Source organism: Citrus sinensis, chromosome 9, assembly GCF_022201045.2.
Source record: "Citrus sinensis cultivar Valencia sweet orange chromosome 9, DVS_A1.0, whole genome shotgun sequence".
NCBI classification, from domain to species: Eukaryota; Viridiplantae; Streptophyta; class Magnoliopsida; order Sapindales; family Rutaceae; genus Citrus; species Citrus sinensis.
The window spans coordinates 26,949,324-26,959,782 of NC_068564.1; the positions used below are offsets into that span (position 1 = coordinate 26,949,324).

At 41.7% G+C, this 10,459-nt stretch overlaps 1 non-coding gene across 1 annotated transcript; it reads left to right on the forward strand.

The window, feature by feature from the left end:
- The first annotated feature begins 4,093 nt into the window (after nucleotides 1-4,093).
- On the forward strand, nucleotides 4,094-4,200 carry LOC112498031 (small nucleolar RNA R71). The gene has a single exon (XR_003065116.1). It is a non-coding gene; the product is annotated as a small nucleolar RNA R71 (small nucleolar RNA).
- The last annotated feature ends 6,259 nt before the right edge of the window (nucleotides 4,201-10,459 follow it).

The following is a 10,459-nucleotide window of genomic DNA, read 5'->3' on the forward strand; positions in this document are numbered from 1 at the left end:
GTCTCACTTTTCTCTCTTTTTTTTTCATAAGAACAATTGCTACAACACTGCTCATAACTCTTGTTGCCTTTGAACGCAACTCTGCATATGAGATAGATACTCAGCTCGGGTTACTCAGCAACTTGAGCCATTGGAGCAGAATTTATTTCATAGCCAACACAGTCAATCGAACTTTTTCCCCCCCAAACTTAAGATCTTTTCTATTCTTTTGGCTCTGCTACAACAGTCTCATAAAACTCCACCAAAGTTTAAGTGTAAGGACATAATTTCACTCTCCATCGATTACTGTCTTTACTTGGCATTCTTATAATCACCCATTAACACTCAATTTATCTTCATTAGGATTTCAAATCCATACACAAATATTAGATATCAGAGCTTCACACAATACATATATAAACACATATGCAAAACACCCAGATATATATCCCCCCCAAACTGAAAAGGTGTTGTGTCCTCACAAGCACGCAACAAAAAAGTCACACAATTTGACAAGGACAAGGAGGAGGACATTTAGAAAAGACCACACAAATTGAAAACATAATGAAAGAAAAGTTTTGCAGAATTAAATAAATTGACTAGCAAGAAAGGGATACTCCTCTGTGGTTTGGGTATTGCCGCAACATGATGGGAGGACATCAGGTATTCTTGGATGCATTGTGCAGCTTATCATTTGAGGAAGCTTGCGGGGAGGTAGCTGACAACGTCTTTGTCTTTTTCTTCACTGGGCTGGTGGGAGGTGTTGCGGCTGGGGTAACTTGCTTGGTTGCCACCGATCTGGTCCTTTTGGGTTATGTCGAGGCTGCTGTAGTAGTGCCTCCAGAAGTGCTGCCCTTTCTTTTGCTGGCTCCTCTCACACTAGCACGAACAAGTTTGCTGGGAGTGGCCTATGGGGGAGCTGGGGTTGGTGCATTAGTTGCCTGTCCCTTAGCTGTGATTGCGGCAATGATGTCAAGTACCTGCTGGGCTTCGGTGGTTGTACGCATGACTCTGGTTGCTGCAACTTCCAGCTCTGCATTGACTTGCTCAGCTGCATCTTCGGAGGCAGAATGAGTTGCTATTTTTTCCTTGCTCTTTCTTGAAAGGACTAGAATGGGGGGCTCCTATTCAGGTTCATTCTCTTCCTCTTCTTGAATGATGTGCCTTTTCCTGGTTTTGGGAGAGGTCCTGACTGGGGGTTCCTCACGTTCTTTCTTAGAATCTTCTTTTGCCTCTGTGGGTGAGCTGTCAGTGGCAGACTTGTCACATTCTTCCTTAGGTTGATCAGATGGTTCAACATCTTCTGATTCAGCCTCTGTTTGTGGGTCTACTGCAGCTTTTGCTTCTGGTTCATCTGTATCAGTGGTGTCTTCACTGACTTATGCTGGAGCATCTATGGTGTTGGTGTCAAGATTGTACTGCTGGAGCAGTAAATCAGGAAAATTTTGGTGGGTGTTTTTCATGTAAAGAGCAAATTAGTATAGGTGGCTGTCCAGGTACTGTAAATAGCTCCAAAACCGATCGTTTTCCCTCTACTGAGCCTTAGCACATTGAGTGATACTGGTGCTCAGCGCCTAGATTGTCTGTTCTAAACCAATAGCTCGTCTCGCTCCTGTTACAACAGCTGGTTCAGTTGTTACTCCAGCACTTTCACCAGCAATTCTTTCAATGGTACGTGCAGTAAGGGCACCATCATTCTTGACATGCTCATCCTTTGCATCAAGACGAACACTTGATACCAAATGTTGTGCTGACCAGGGCTTACTAAATTGGCGTAAAATTCTTTGACTACTGGTAGCACAAGATCTCGAGGGTGGTTGCAAAACTCTAGCCACCCACGCTTTGCTGCATTATTATGTACTGTTTGCACAATTCTAGTGAATGACTCTGGAAATTGAAACCCTTTTTCTTCCAGAATCTTGTGTGGCTCAATGAATTCTTCATATTTTTTTCCCGCGTGGTAACTCTGGAAGCGCGAAGGATCTTTGAGTCGGCTGACTGTTCTCTTATACCTTGACATTGTTATAGCAGTAACAATTCAAAGGTAATATGCCTGAGAGTAAAATGAGAAGATAGTGGTAAGAATTATTGGAGTCGTGCTTTGCGAAGGAGAGGGAAAATAGTGCCGTAAGTCACTACGCACAGTAATTCCTTTTTATAGTTGAATTTAAATGAAGATAAATCTGGTAAAGAAATATAAATTAGGGAAGAAAATATTTTGAATATAATGAGTATATCCTAAAAAAATAGGCAAGAGAAATTAATGCATTAATTTCAGAGATTTTTTTCTTCCTCAATTTCTATCCAAATCCATGCATCCATCTGTAATGATTTATCTCTAACGGTAAGTGATAGGCTTCAATTTTTAAGTTACTGTAATGGTAATATTGGTTGCTACAGCATCCAATTATTTGCTCTAGCAACGGTTACATGCTCCACTCCAATAGCCTCTGACACGTGGCTTGCCTATGTACTCTGTTACAATACAACCTCAATTGTCAATAAAGAATTCATTTGTCACACATACTTCCCTAAAAAAGGTCTTCCAAGTATAATATGTACCTCTTTATCAGCCTCAAAGTCTAGTACAATGAAGTCTACTGGGAAGATGAATTTGTCAACCTTCACCAGTACATCCTCAATTTTTCCTTCAAGATATGCATGAGATCTGTCAGCTAATTGCAAGGTGACTGTGGTTGGCCTGCATTCCCCTACTCCCAACTGCTTAAATACAGATGATGGCATCAGATTAATACTAGCTCCCAAGTCACAAAGTGCTCTGCCAGTGTATCTAGTTCTAATGGAACATGATATTGTAAAACTTCATGGATCCTTCAATTTTGTAGGAATCTTACTTTGGAGCGTATGGCTGCTTTCCTGTGTTAGAGCAACAGTTTCAAATTCTTCCAACCTTTTCTTTTGTGCCAAGATGTCTTTTATAAATTTCACATAATTAGGCATTTGCTCCAAAGCTTCCACAAAAGGTATGTTGATGTATAATTGTTTCAGCACTTCCAGAAATTTACTGAACTGTTTGTCTTATCTTTGCTTCTGGAATCTCTGTGGGAAAGAGAGTGGATGCCTAAACTGTTGGGTAGCTTCAGGAGGTGCCAAACTCTTCTTGTTTAGTTTGTTGTAGATTGTGGCTACTGGTGTTGCATCTTCTTTTTCAGCATGTATTGGTTGAGTTCCTTCCATAGTTGCTGCAGCTTGGTCTCTGTCACCAGTGTTTTGATGGCTGGGTTGTAACTTGCTTCCATCTTGAGGTGGTTTTTGTGAAGAATTAAGTTCCAGCCCCTTTTTAGTCACAGCAACAGGGATACCAACATTCTTTCCATATCTTAAGTTAATTACTTTGCAGTGTTCTTTGCCCTCTCTTCTGGGATCTTTTGTGTTGCTTGGTAAGCTTCCTTGAGTTCTGTTACTCATTGTTATGGCAAGTTGTCCCATTTGGTTCTCTAGGTTCCTCAAGGATACAGCTTGACTCTGCACAATTGCTTCATTCTTTGCAATGTATTCCTTAATCAATGCTTCCAGTGAAGTGATTGGATCCTGACTGATATGTTTTTGCCCTTGACTATGCTAATGAAAACCAAGTGGTTGAATGTTCCTATTTTTTCCATTCAATGCTGGAGTATTTCGATTCTGACTGCTCCATGAAAAATTTGGGTGTTGCTTCCATTCAGGGTTATAAGTATTTGAATATGGGTTGTTTTGAAGCTGTCGATTGAAATTACCCACATAGTTTACTGATGCTGGATTTCCAAGACATTTATCAAAGTCATGTTCTTCGCCACAGTATATGCAAGAAAGTTCAGCAACTTGCTTTACTGCTGCTGGAGCAGATGTCATGGCTTTTACCATGTTAGTCAATGAGGTTACTTATGCTGATAAAGCAATAATTGCATCTATGTTATGTACCCCTGTTGCTCCTCTTGCTACTGGTTGCCTGGTTGATGGCCACTGATAATTATTGTTGGTAATTCTCTCCAGAATTTCATAAGCTTCAATGTAAGATTTAGATAACGAAGCTCCATTTGCAGAAGCATCTACCATCATTCTTGTACTAGGATTCAACCCATTATAGAAAGTTTCTAATTGTATGCAGCAAGGAATGTCATGATGAGGGCACCTTCTGAGTAGTTCTTTAAATCTTTCTCAAGCTTCATACAAACTCTCATCTTCAAGTTGATGGAAAGAAGTAATCTCATTCCGCAATTTTGTATTTTTTGTTGGTGGGAAATATTTCATTAAGAATTTATCAACCAACTCATTCCATGTAACGATGGAATCAAATGGTAACGAATTTAACCATGCTCTTGCTCGATCTCTTAAGGAGTAAGAAAAAAGCCTTAGTCTTAAAGCATCTTGGGTTGCTCCAGCAATCTTGAAAGTATCACTCACTTCTAAGAACAACTTAAGATGGAGGTGAGGATCTTCATTTGGTAATCCATTGAATTGACCTACTGTTTGCAACATCTGAAACATCACTGGCTTCAATTCAAAGTTTGCAGCTTCTACTTCAAGTCTGATTATCCCAGGGTGTACAACTTAAGGAGTTAACACAGTATAATCTCTAATGGCTCTGTCCCTATCATCAGCCATGTAAATAATGTTGTTGTTATCTAGCTGTCTCTAGGTAGCATGTTCATTCTGCTCTTCTTGAATGTTGACTGGTTGTAAGGGCCCGTGAAGGTCCAAATTTCCCACATCCTGTAAGTTATTCATGCCTGAAACAGTTTTTTAATTCATTTGCTCTCTTCGCAATCTCCTAGCAGTCTTTTCCATATCATGATCAAATTGGAATACAACAGATCTGTCTTTGCGCATGCAAGTGTTGATTTTCCAATTAAATAGAATAAATCAAATTAAATTGGCACTATCAAGATTTACTTCACACTTCAAAAATAAACAATCAATCTCCGGCAACAGCGCCAAAATCTTGTTGGTAAATTTTTATAATCAAATACTATTGATGCCAATGTGCAAATGTACACAACAAGTAATAAAGTGATGAATATTCAAGATCGTCTCCACAGGGATTGATGCCACTAGAAATGCTACAGCAATCACAATAGTGCAATCTAACTTAAGTCCGAAATTAACAAATGTAAAGTAGGTCCTATCGAAATTGATAATTGTGAAAGAATTAAATAAAACAATGCAGTATTGAAATAAACTAAATTAAATGTGTCTAAGATTCAATTAGGAATATGGTAGTTGAATGATCAAACTCTCTTTATGGGTTGACTGCTTTTCATCAAGTTAACACCAGTTGTTACAGCAATTGCTATAGCACTGGGCAGAATTAATCTGCATCCTCAGCTGTGGCGTATTGGAACTCTCACAGACTTAAGTATTTTAGCAATGACCAGTTGCTATTCTACCTATGGCATGACCTTATGACCCTTTAGTCTCTCCGCCCTACAAGGTGAGTACCCATGTCTAGTGTGTCACAAATCTTAACATCAAGTATAGCTCTTATGAGATTCAAGATAAACTTAATTTAGAAAACTTAAATTAAGATCAAGTATTACTCTAATAATATCTGCTAAGACATACCATTTTGCAGCTCTATCTTAACTTGTACTATTAAATGGGTGGTGAACCGAAATAACAGTTATAATAATGGCTACTAGAGTAAAATGCTACAGCAATGACATAACAACTCATAAGAACAGTCAAGAACCCATTAGATTGTTTGTCACTCAACTATAAGCAAATTTAGTTCATATTCTGAAAGATAAAAACAAACATCAACATATTGTTCACGGGATACATTAGATCAGACGAAGAAAGAAGAAAGAAGAAAGATATAAGTTGAGAACGACCAAAAGTAAATCCAAATAACTATGCAGGATTTTTCAATGTTACTGAAGCCGTCTTCTTGAGTTCTGATCTTCTTCTTCTTTTTCTCTCTAAAGTGTTTTATGATAATTTCTTCCGCCTTTTTATATGGTGCGTGCCTCTTGTTATAACTAAAAACTAGGGTAAACAAAAGCATCGAGCGTGCATAAGTTAAATTAGGAAACTGCAGATAGCAATTCTGCAGCTGACCCGTGCTAAGTTTTCTCCCTCAGTGCTCTAGGATTGCTACAGCAATGGTTGCTCTGACAAATGCTGGAACACTGCATTGTTCTCGGCTGTGCTTAACTTCTTTTGTGGCAATATTCTTTCCTCCTTTTGCTGGTCTAATATCTCAACATCCCTTCATGAATTATAAACTTCTGAAAACCTACAATTATTCACCTGTTTTGAGCACAGATTACTTTAATTCAAGCAAAACTTATTAAGACTCACTAAAATGAATGTTTATGCAAAATGTAACCAAAATATAATAAAACACCTCATTCCTTCTCTAAGTGATCTTATTTTAAGTCTAGAATTGCTGTAATAACTCTCATTTCATAGAGTTATCAATAGTCTATTTAGTTGAAGGGACAAGAGACTCACAATAAAAAAAAAAAGACCATGATCACACCTACTATAGATTCTAACCCCCTTACCTATGAAGAGGCAATGAAGTCTCAAGATGCCGAGTTTTGGAAAGAAGCCATTAATGATGAAATGGACTCTATTACGGGTAATAAGACTTGGAAATTAGTTGATTTACCACCTGACTCTAATCATATAGGTTGTAAATGGATCTTCAAAAAGAAGAGAAAAGTTGATGGAACAATTAAAATATTTAAAGCAAGACTAGTAGTGAAAGGCTTTAAACAAAAAAAAGGTCTTGATTATTGTTGATGCTGAAATCTACTCACCTCTTGACAGACCAGATTCTTTCACCAACCTTTGTGTTATCTACTGTTGCTCGTTCACTGGGATTGGAATCGTCCTCCTTTCTCTCAATAGACCCGCACTCACTAAAAATGGATCAGAGACGCCGGTGGTTTTGCCGGCGTAAACCATCTGATGCCTAAGTTAGCACAAGGTGTTTACAGGAAAATAGTGTAATTTGGATTCCAGGAGTTTATTAAAAATTTGTAAGGAAATGGCCTGGTTGCAATTTGGCAGCGTTTTCCCTCTCTCTTTTTTTCTATCCCTCTCTTTTTTTCTATCCCTTTCTCCATCGATTTCTTCCTCTTTTATAGCCACTGTCCCCACGTTCCCATTTGCCCTTCACCCCACCTTTTTCGGGTAGTGGCAGCCCCTCCCGGAACTCGAACCGCTGCATTATGGGCAAATGTGGGATCTCGCATCTCCCGCAACGGTTCTGAGAACAGCGCAACTACCGCGATTCTGTGGGATCGTGTTCCCGCTTTTTTGGGAGACGGGTACCAGCTCGGTATATACCTCTGGTTGGTAATCGCCTATGATCGGTTCATGCTTGTCCCCGTGTTCTGCTCGTACTATTTGGCCGAGGTGATCCATGCCGGGGTGGAGATTAGTAGCATGGCCGACCTGGTGCTTTTATTTACTTAACACCAGTCCCCCAGTTTCTAGTCTTGCGAGTGAAATGAGTTAAGAGTGGAAACTGATATTTGAGTCTTGCCAACCCGGGGGCTTCCCATCTGGTCCTCTTGTTAACTGGGACGGACCTGAGGTACCATTTTTCTTCTGGGGAGACTCCGACCTGAGCATGGGCTTAAGTGAACAGATCCATTGCATATCTGGGCTTACATCTATCCTGGCCTCTTGTAACGGTTAGTGACGTGGCATCACCAGACTCTTTGTACTTGAAATTTGAAACGACGGGCTATCCACCCTCGATATGTGGTGAGTGAGCTGGCATCCTCATCACTTAAATGCTTTTATTTTTCCCCTTTCCACTTCAAATCCCTAGGTTGAAATCCTCGTTGCTTTGTTCATCCGTTTCTCCACCATTAACTAGCCCCCTTCCCTTTTCTCCTCAAGTATGTCCAGGCTTAAGCAGATCTGCTCGTCATTTTGCTTCTCAGTGAAATATTCCGTTCGATGTGTCCCCACTCCAATTTCTGCTGGGACTACCGCCTCATGATCGAAAGCTAAAGCGAACAGGGTTTCCCCCGTGGCAGTTTTGTGAGTTGTTCGGTATACCCATAACACTCCTGGTAGCTCGTCAACCTAGGCTCCCTTCTTCTCTCCCAACCTAGTTTTCAGGAGCTTCTTTATCACTTTGTTGGCCGCTTCCACCTGTCCGTTTACCCGGGGGTGAGCGGGGGTGCAGAACTTCAGATCCACCCCCAAATTTTGGCAAAATTCCCTGAAGTTGCCGTTGTCAAATTGCTTCCCATTGTCTGTAATGATGGTATAGGGAATCTCGTATCTGCAGATGATGTTCTTTCAAATGAAATCAGTTGTCTTTCTCTCCGTGATTTGGCTGAGGGCCCCCACTTCCACCCACTTGGTGAAGTAGTCTATTGCCACAATTGCATGTGTCGCCGCTCCCCGGCCCTTAGGTAACAGACCAATCAAGTCAATTCCCCACTGAGCGAAAGGCCACGGGGATGTCATAGTGGTCAGCTTTTCTGGGGGTTGTGCAGGAACCTCAGAGAAGCTTTGGCAGGTTTTACAATTCTTTGTCATCCTTTTCGCATCCTGGTGCATGGTTGGCCAAAAGTATCCTTGCCGAAGTGCCTTGAAAGCTAAAGTTCTTGCCCCCGAATGATTGCCGCATATTCCTTCATGAATCTCCCTCAGTACATAATCTGCCTCCTCCTCATCCACACATCTCAAAAGGGGCAAGGTGAATCCTCGGTGATACAGCACTTCATCTAGTAGCGTGTACCTCGCTGCTCGGCATTTTAACTTTCTTGCTTGCCTTTTGTCCTCTGGTAAAACTCTGTCGCGGATATATGCGCGAATCGGGTCCATCCAGGATTCTCCAGTGCTTACTCTCATCACCTCCACTTCCTCTCCTATACTCGGCGAGGTCCTTACCTCTAGTGAGACCGACTTAGGTAATTTCGGATCTGCAATTGCGGCCATCCTAGCCAACATATCTGCTCGGTAATTCTCATTTCGGGATATCTGCTTTACCTCCACTTCTTGGAAAAGCTCGACCATCTGCCTTGCCTTTTTCAAATAAAGACCCATCTTCTCTCCCCTTGCTTGGAACTGATCGTTGAGCTGATTACATACCAATTGGGAATCTGCTCGAATTTCTATCCTCTCTACTCTTAAAGCGTGTGCAAGTCCGAGCCCGGTGATAAAGGCTTCATATTCAGCTTGGTTGTTTGTGAGCTGAAATTCAAACTTCATTGCATATGTTATTTCGGTCCCTTCTGGGCTCCGTATTACAACTCATGCTCCGGATCCTTGCTCACTACATGATCCGTCAACCATTATCAACCACACCCCCTCTGTTTTCTCCTGCTCTATTGGTTGCTCCTCCCGAACTTCTTCCCCTGGCTCCGCTCGGTCAACCATAAATTCTGCCAGTGCTTGGGCTTTGATTGCTCCTCGGGGTTTATAGGAGAGGTCAAATTCACTTAGCTCCACAGACCATTTTACTAACCGACCAGATGCATCTGGTTTTTGAAGTGTTTGCCGAAGAGGCTGGTCAGTCATCACAACAATCTGGTGGGCCTGAAAATACGGTCTGAGTTTTCGGGCTGCCGTTATTAGAGCCAGCACCCACCTCTCCATCAATGGATATATGGTTTCTGCGTCTACCAGGGCCTTGCTCGTGTAGTATATCGGGTGTTGCTTTCCTTCCTCTTCTCTGACCAAAACCGAGCTGGTAGCCCATTCAGAGATTGCCAGGTACAGAAACAGCTGGTCACCCTCTCTCGGAGTTGACAGTAACGGTGCACGGGCCAGATACTCCTTCAGCTGCCCAAATGCTTCCTCGCACTCTGATGTCCACTCCATCTTTCTCCATTTCTTTATGATTTGGAAGAAAGGGTGGCATTTATCTGTGGCCCGCGAGATGAATCGGTTCAATGCTGCCAATTTTCCTGTAAGGCTCTGCACCTCCTTAACTGTCCGCGGAGATCTCATTTCTGTAACCGCTCGTATTTTTTCGGGGTTGGCCTCAATCCCTCGGTGGCTTACCAGGAATCCCAGGAATTTGTCCGAGCTGACCCCAAATGCACATTTCTCCGGGTTTAGTTTCATCTCATACTTTCTCAGTAATTCAAAGGTCTCTTCTAGATGCTTCACATGATCCCTCGGCTCTTTGGACTTTGTAATCATATCATCCACGTATACCTCCATAGTGTGTCCAATCAACGGTTTGAAGATCTTGTTTACCAACCTTTGATAGGTGGCTCCTGCATTTTTTAGGCCGAAAGGCATTACCCTGTAGCAAAAAAAACCCATGTTAGTTATAAAGGCAGTGCTTTCCTCATCCTGTTCGTCCATGGGTATCTGGTTGTATCCAAAAAAGGCATCCATGAAACTGAGCAGACCGTGACCTGCTGTTGAGTCCACCAGCTGATCTATTTTGGGTAGGGGAAAGCTGTCCTTTGGGCATGCCTTATTGAGGTCCGTGAAGTCCACACATATTCTCCACTTCCCGTTGGCCTTTTTTACCAGGACTACATTTGAAATCCAT